The 8118-nt window shown below is 43.8% G+C and overlaps 1 pseudogene; it reads left to right on the forward strand.

Annotated features, from left to right (window-relative positions):
* Positions 1 to 1201: 1201 nt before the first annotated feature.
* LOC109393181 (5'-nucleotidase domain-containing protein 2 pseudogene) lies at positions 1202 to 7728 on the forward strand (annotated as a pseudogene).
* The last annotated feature ends 390 nt before the right edge of the window (positions 7729 to 8118 follow it).

The following is an 8118-nucleotide window of genomic DNA, read 5'->3' on the forward strand; positions in this document are numbered from 1 at the left end:
CAACTGAAAAGAGAATTTGTGTATCTGTTTGTGGTTTAGAAGGTCAAAGACTCCATTTCCTTCCTCTGATTTTTGAAAAGAGCTTCCTGCTCTTCTCTCAAGGAGCATTTTATTTGTGGGCCAAAGGCATTTGTTTATGTTAAGGGCAACGTATACAATTAAGTGAGCGGCTGGTTATTTCATTTCTAGCACTTCCAAGTTCTTCTTCTACACTGTAGTTATTCACAAAGTTTATTGTGTTATTCGTTTTCTTTTTATCTTAAGGGGCTTTTAACAAGGTTAGCTGTCAGTTATTCAGGTTATCGAGTTTGTTTGCTGGCAGCTGAGTTGGGCCTGGAGTAGAGAGTAGATGGGAGCAGGCGGAGGCAGGAGGTGCTGTGACAGAGGGAAGGGCTTGTCTGGACCAGTGACTCAGGAAAAGAGGAGGAGGATAAAGGGCCAAGAGACCAGGTATAGGGGCTACTTGACAGAGGTGGTATAAAATCCAAGAGCATGGAAATAAAGGATAACTCCATGGTTGCAAAGTCTAGAGTGGCCTTCGTACAACTGAAATGTAACGCAGTCACATAGGTAACTAGAAATTTTCTAGTAGCCACATTTAAAAAGTGAAAATAACTAGATGGATAATATTACTATTTTAATAATATTTTTATTTAACCCAATATGTTCAAAATATCATCATTTAAAGTTGATATTGTACCTACTCTTTTTTCTTTTATACTAACTCTTCTAAATCTGGTGTTTATTTTCCATCTATAGCACATTCAGTACAGACTAGCCACATTTCCAGTATTTAGGGCCACACGTGGCTGGTGGCCCTAAATAATGGTCAGCAAAGGCCGAGAGGACTAGAAGGATGTAATGAGAGATAAGTAAATTCTTGATTTGGGGAGGAATTTGATGAACTTGTATTATGTTTTGGATCGTTGTGTCATGTCCAAGAGATGGCCTACAAGGAATTAAAGATGTAGGTCTGGTAGTTGGCATGGGGGAGGCAGAGATTGCTTGGTCAGATAGGTAATAAAAATGCCGTCACTAATTTCTGAAATACTTGTGTGAATGCCCAGACATTGTTTTTATTAAGATTTAGCCCCTTGACAGATGCGCCCACAGGAATAAAGGCCTGTTTATAAGGGGGCAGGCTTGCCCTGAAGCTTTTGAAACTCAAACTATTTGGGGATACTATTGCTTATCTGCGACCATGGAGTCATTCCCCAGCACACCTCAACAAGTCAGGTACTAGTGCTTTGTGTACACGTTATCTGACACTTTAGCTGTGAAATTCCCGACCTCGACCTCCTCGTTGCCAACAATTGTCACCTCCACTCCTCTCCAGCCAACATTTTAGCATCTTCCGGAGGGAATCTTTACTGCATTACTTTTCTGTCTTAAAAACATTGATTTCATTTCCAAATAACACACACACACACACACACACACACACACACACACACATGTACACCCATGCATACATATTAGAAGTCTACAGCAGTTCTTCAATACTTATTTTCAAAATAGAATTATTTTTATTTTCTATTATAAAATATGTTTAGGATATATGTGTTAAAATGTTAATAGGTATAGACATGTATAGATTAGAAAATCAATGTATTCTTAATTACTCTCAGGTATTTTTTTCTGTTTCTCATAAAATAAGGATGCATCATACCATATCATACATACCATTTTCTATAATCTGCTTTTTGTTTTAAATTTATATTGTGGACATACTCTTCCACCTCATTCATTTTAATGGGTGCATAGTACTCTGTTTTATGGGTGTTCCACCATTTATTTATCTAATCTCTTTTTGATGGTGATTTATATAGTTTCAGATTTCTTTTCTGCTATTATAAATAATACTGCAATGGCTGTCTTCTGCACAACTGTCAGCTTTGCTCCTTAGGAAGACATTTCTAACGTGAACTATACCATCATCAGTATGGACATTTTGAAGATCTGAATGAGCATTGCTAAACCCCTCCATGAGGCTTATACTTACTTATGCTCCTTGTAGCTACCTCTTGAGAGTTCCATTCCCCAACTCCTTGCCAATACCACTTCAGTTCCTGGTTATTTTTATTCTTTTCAATCTTGTCAATCTCATAGGCAAACAATATCTCACGACATTTTATGTTTTCACTTCTTTGATTGCTAGTGAACTAGAGCAGCTTTTAAACATGTGTTGAACATATATATTTCTTCTTCTGTGAATTACCCATGCATTTCCCACCCCCATTTCTATATTGGATTTTTGCCTTTGTCTTACTAACTTACTGATACTAATATTTTGTCCTAAATATACCCTCAGGTATTCTTCCAATTGATTGCTTTTGACTTTGTTTGTGATGTCTTTGTTTAATATTTCCATTGCAGTTAAAATCAGGTTAAAACAATTATGTGGAGAAGCTATATTTGGGAATTGGAAGGTGTGACAATGGGAAGAAATAATTCAGTGTTTTCCCTTGGTGACAAAAATATTGCCTAAAGGCAATGGAAATCTCTTAATTACTCATACATTTGTTGTAATCATTTGTTGAAAACAAAGTACAAGTTTGTACAGTATTTTATATTAGTAAATAATTGAATATCTAAACTCTAGTAAGATAGAAAAATAAAGAAAACTATTTTCTCTTCAGGAATTAATTCTGATTTTTCTTCAGAGAAATGCCAATTGAGATAGAGAAAAGAAAATGGTCTTGAAAAACCTAATTTTCTTAACTTTAAAAGTATAACAATCATTTGGAAATGCTTTTCAGTTTCAACAAGTGTCTCCAATGTTATCTTTTTTATCACAGATGGGGATACTGGGCTAGGTTAAGCATGGCATTTATTCCAGAAATATTTTTCAGCAACTACTCTATGCTAAGTGCTTCTAAAAAAGGAAGAATTTCTTGCCAGTTGGCACTGGGCAAGAGCATGAAGAAAATGGGTGTTACTCTAAATGTGCATGGACCCAATAAATATAGAATAGCCAATTAGCACATCCGTGTGCTGAGGGCCTTAGAGACTCACAAGGAGTGAGGATATTGACAATGGGTATTGCAGTACTCCACCAGCACGCTATGGGCGCTACAGTGTGGTAGGGCTGATTGTACCCGGAAGGATCCAAGGAGGCAATCCGCAAGACAAGTGTGGAGAGAAAGTATGTAGTTCAACTATTTAAAACCTAAGAAAGCAGATTTCAAATAGTACAGAAGAAAGATAGATGTGATTCTAAACACCGGTAATTCTAAAAGCACCTACCATACTCAAAAATGCTCTCTTTGCTAGGGGGTCGTTTGAGATACATAAAATGTAAATAGGGAGAAGTCTCAATGTACAGACCATCAGATGAGGAGAGCTGGGGGAACCGGCAGGTTGGCGTCCATAGCTCCAATATGGACCAATTTTGATGGGCCTCTTTAAAGATAACGTACATTTTCAAGCTATAATAATAATAATAGCTCTCACGTATATGAATGAACCTTTTTACTTTCCAGGACCTGCTCCAAGCACATTACATATAATAGCTCTCTTAATCCTCGTAAGAACCCTATTTCTCCCTTTTGCGGGTAAGGAAACTGAGTCACAGAGATTAAGGCACTTACCCAAGGCTATTTGGCCCATAGGTGGTGGTGTCAAAATTTGAACCTGAGCTGGGATGTGAACCCAACCATCCAGTCCTCATCATCTATGTTCGTAATCACTGTTCTCCAAACAGATACGTTTATTGAGCATTTACTATGTTGCCAGTCTGTGCTAAGCACACATATGTATGATCTAATTGATGTAACCTTGTGAGGCTATGAGGTTGATATTATAATTAGCCCCCATTTGATAGATGAGGAAACCGAGCATTAAAGAGTTTAGCTGCTTGCTCAGGAGTCACAAAGTAGAAAGTGGCAGAGCCAGGATTTGAACCCGGGAAGAATGACCCTAGAGAGGACCAGAGTCCATAAGCACTGCCATGGACGTACACAATGCAGGAGGAAGGAGGTGATGGCCCCACAGCATTTGGTGCTGGGTATGCCACGTCTGCCATCATAGCTCTCTTTGGACCCCCCACAAGCAAGTCAATATTCAACCAATGGTCTGCAGACATTTGAAGAAGTGTGCAGGAACTGGAGATGACAGGCTTAACTAAAAGGGAACTGGGGATGGGAATATATGAATGTCCTAATTATCTGGAGAGCTGCAAAACAGAGAGACAGGACTTATACTGTATGACTTCAGAGGTGAGAATTAAGGGGGATTTTCCAATAGTTAACTCATAAATGCATTCCATTTGTTGTGAGCCCCTTGATACCAGACATTTTTGAGAAAAGGCAGGAAAGAAATTGTTAGAAAGTTTAGAAAGGGAAATTCTGTGTTGGATGCAGAGTTTAAGTTGCCTTTAAGGTCACTCTCTTCTATTAGCTTATTGAATCTTAATCATCTTCAAACATGCTCAGTGCCTTTTAAGAAAATTAATATATGGCAGAATAAAGACATGGGAAATTCATTAAAAAACTGCTTATCCAGCTCTCTATTAACTAGCATTTGCATGTTTTACCAATTCTTTGGAGCATGGGGTTCATAATACACCCAAGGAAATACAACTGACTTCAGTACTTTCAAAGATACACTGGACTATGTTCCTTGTAATTTATTGTTCAGAGTATTTTGTAGCATTCTAATTCTTTTGAAAAGTTGTGCTCTATGAATGATATCTAATAGCTCGCCTTTAACCAGACTATACGATTAAGTGGGATAACCCACCCCCCTAACCATGACAAATAGCAAATAGTCTGGAACAGTCTCTGAAAGAGAAGATTGAGCCGGGCAGTGTATGAAGCAGTTTCCCAGTGGGAACCCAGATGCAGCAACCCCCTGCTCTTTTCCTCCACTGGCCAAGCCCTGCTCCCAGAGATTATTATTGAAATGTCGGCCGTTTGGTTTATTCAGCTGTTTCAGGGATAGAAGCTTTACTGCTTGTAAGTCTGACTGCCTGAAGCATCCAAACATCAGCGAGTGCTCACAACAGGTGCATTCTTCTCCAAAGCACAAAAAGTTGATTCTTACTCAGGACTGTCTGTTGGCCTGGACAGGAATGCTAAGAGAGGTGAGTATACCAGCTTCAAGGTAACACCAACCTCAGCAAGATGCCCGCATAGAATTCGTCCATGGTAGCTCTCTCAGTTAATTTAGGGAGCTCCTAACACCATTGACAGCACTGGGGGACAGCCAGCATGGCATATTTAAAATCCCTGTTTCATCACCGGCCTCTCCCATCTGACTGATTTAATCACCAACTATAAATGTTGAGGATTCACCTTGTTAGGGTTGGCTGCTCCCACAGCGCTCTGTGTCACCCAGCTCCTGGGACTGGACTGGCAAAATGCCTTTTCCCGTGTCCCAGAGGGAAAGTGAGCTGCCCCGGTAAGAGGAGCCCTGCTGCCTGGACTGGGACCAAAGGCCGCTTGGTGCCAGGTCCTGTGCCACCCCTGGCCTTTCCTCCACTTCTGTCTTGTCACTGATTTGTCATCGGCCCTGGTCTCTCTCTCTCAGGGGTCTCCTGCCCCTTCACACTATTTGGGAGCCGGTGTGTGGAGTGCACAACTGTGCAAGTGCTCTGCACATACAGCTCTGCCCCAGGGGAAGTGCGTGGACCAGAAACCGCAGGCGTGGGTTCCGGTCCCAGGCCTGTGCTTTCTGTGTGGTCCTGAGGCTGCAAGCCGTGTTTCCTCAGCTGCAGCCTGGGAATAACAACCACTCTCTGGCTGCAATATGGAGAACATGGGGATGAAAGGGAAAAAATGGGTCTGAAAGGCCTCTGAAACTGACAAACATGCTATAAAGTAAAACAGGAGAAACGCAACCTTAAAAAGGAAGGGAAATCTGACACATGAGACAACATGGATGAACCTTGACATTATGCTAATGAAATACGCCAGTCAGAAAAGTAGTCGTTCCCTATGGCTACCAATTCAGGAGGTGAACTAGGAAATAAGTGCCTGGATGAGAGGAAAAGCATTCCAGCAGAATATTCCAGTGTCCCAGGATTCTCTTACGGAAGCCTCTTGAAGGTTTCAGAGGTCCCAGGTAATACAGTACAGATAAGAAGTTATGCATCCCATCTGTTAAAAATATAATTTAAACACCTTGCAGTCAGAGGGCGGCAGGCTGGCTGACCACAGGGGCTGCTCAGGCGGTGAGCAGTGGGCATGGCAGGTGTGGGGCTGCAGGCAGCCACTGGGTGCTGGGTGCTGTGTTGAGGCCACTACAGACAGCGAGCCACCTGGTTATTGCCCTCCGGCTCTGGCTGCAGACCCCGGGTCCTGGTGCCTATTGATCCAGCAGATGGGCACTAGCTCAGCTAGCACTCTTCACTAGGACCTGCAGAGATTGGTACACACCCTCATGTCCCCGGAGGTCTGCAGTCTCCTGAGCCCGGAGGCCACCTACACTAACAATGAGATCAGCCACGTGACGCTGAAGTCTATCCTGGCATAGTACACAGATGCACTGCACCCAGAGAGCTTCCATGCCACCCGTGACATCCTGATTGAGCACCACCAGTATCCAGAAGGGATTCGAAAGTATGACAATGACATGAGCTTTGTCATCGTGGCCTCCACTATGACATTCAGAAAGAGCCTTCTGTGGAAGACTGACGCCTTCCCTCACATGCAGCTGGGGCTGGCCTCCAGGGGCCTGCAGCTGTGCCAGACAAGGAGGTGTGGACCTACATGGGGACACATAGAACATCCCACTGTACCAGATGAGTGGCTTCTAGGCAAGCGTCCTTCCTCAAGCAGGTCATGGACATCTTCGAGCCCCTGGAGATGGTCCTGCTCTCTTGCATGCTGGGCCACTACTTGGACCACAGCCTGAAGTTTGACCAAGCGCACCTCTACAAGGATGTGACAGATGACATTCGAGACAAGCATGTGAAAGTCCCCATGTATCAGTGGATGGAGGGGGACATGGAGAAGTACATCCTGAGAGGGAGTAAGACATTCGCTGTCCTGAGCCTTCTGGTGGCCCATGGGAAACGGTGTTGGTACAGTCCTTTCAGCTCCACGGACAAGGGGATGTGTACGTGGTGAGTCCCGACTGACGCCAACCTTTCTCTGTCGTCGTTGTCCAGGAGGACAAGCCCAGCTTTCTCACGGACTCACGCAAACCTTTCAGAAAGCTCCATGAGAAGGGCTCGGGGCAGTGGGGCCGCATCACCTCCTGGAAAAGGGCGAGATCTGCTAGCAGGGAATACCTGTACCTGACAGAATAGCACAGCCCCTGTGTGTTCTACTTCGGAGGCCATTCTACAGGGACCTGGCAGATGGCTTGCTTCCACAGGGCAGGCGCACAGGCGCCGTCATCCTCAGCATATGCTCAGTGACGCAGCGGCAGGGGCTCCTGGGGCTGCTGGGTTGCACCCCGAAGGGCCAGGGCACGGATTGGGAGGCTCTGGCTGCCTGGGTGAAGGAGCAGCTGGAGCTGAGGAGGGCGCATCACCAAGGCTCTGTTCAACACTCAGTCGGGAAACATCTTCCGCAAGCCCACAAGCTCAGGGCGCCTCGGGTGCTTCTCAGACCTCTACATGGCCTCCCTCAGCTGCCTGCTCAACTTCCCCTGCCCCTACCCACGCCACACACCTTACAGCAGGAGATGCCGCTCTGGATGGACCAGCTCTGCACCAGCTGCCTGAAGACGCCCTTCCTCCGTGACATGGCCCCATCCATGGAGGGTGCCATTACTATCTGAACTGGCCCCCAGCCACTCCTGCCCCACCTATGCTGCTGTCTGTCCAGACAAGCAATAAAAATAGTCTCCCTCCTTAAAAAAACAAACAAAAAACTCCACTCTTTATTATTCATTAATCACTGAGATTTAAACATTCACCAAGATAGTCAAGTTTTTTAAGTGCAAAAAAATCCAATGACACTCCACTTCTGGGTTTATATCCCAAAGAATTGAAAGCTAGGTCTCAAAAGAGATATTTGTACACTCACGTTCATAGCAGCATTATTAACAATAGACATGAGATAAAAGCAGCTCAAGTATCTGTTGATGGATGAATGGATAAGAAAAACGCAGTGTATTCATACAATGGAATATTCTTCAGCTTTAAAAAGGACACATGCGGCAACATGG

Source organism: Hipposideros armiger, unplaced genomic scaffold, assembly GCF_001890085.2.
Source record: "Hipposideros armiger isolate ML-2016 unplaced genomic scaffold, ASM189008v1 scaffold_369, whole genome shotgun sequence".
Lineage (NCBI taxonomy): Eukaryota > Metazoa > Chordata > Mammalia > Chiroptera > Hipposideridae > Hipposideros > Hipposideros armiger.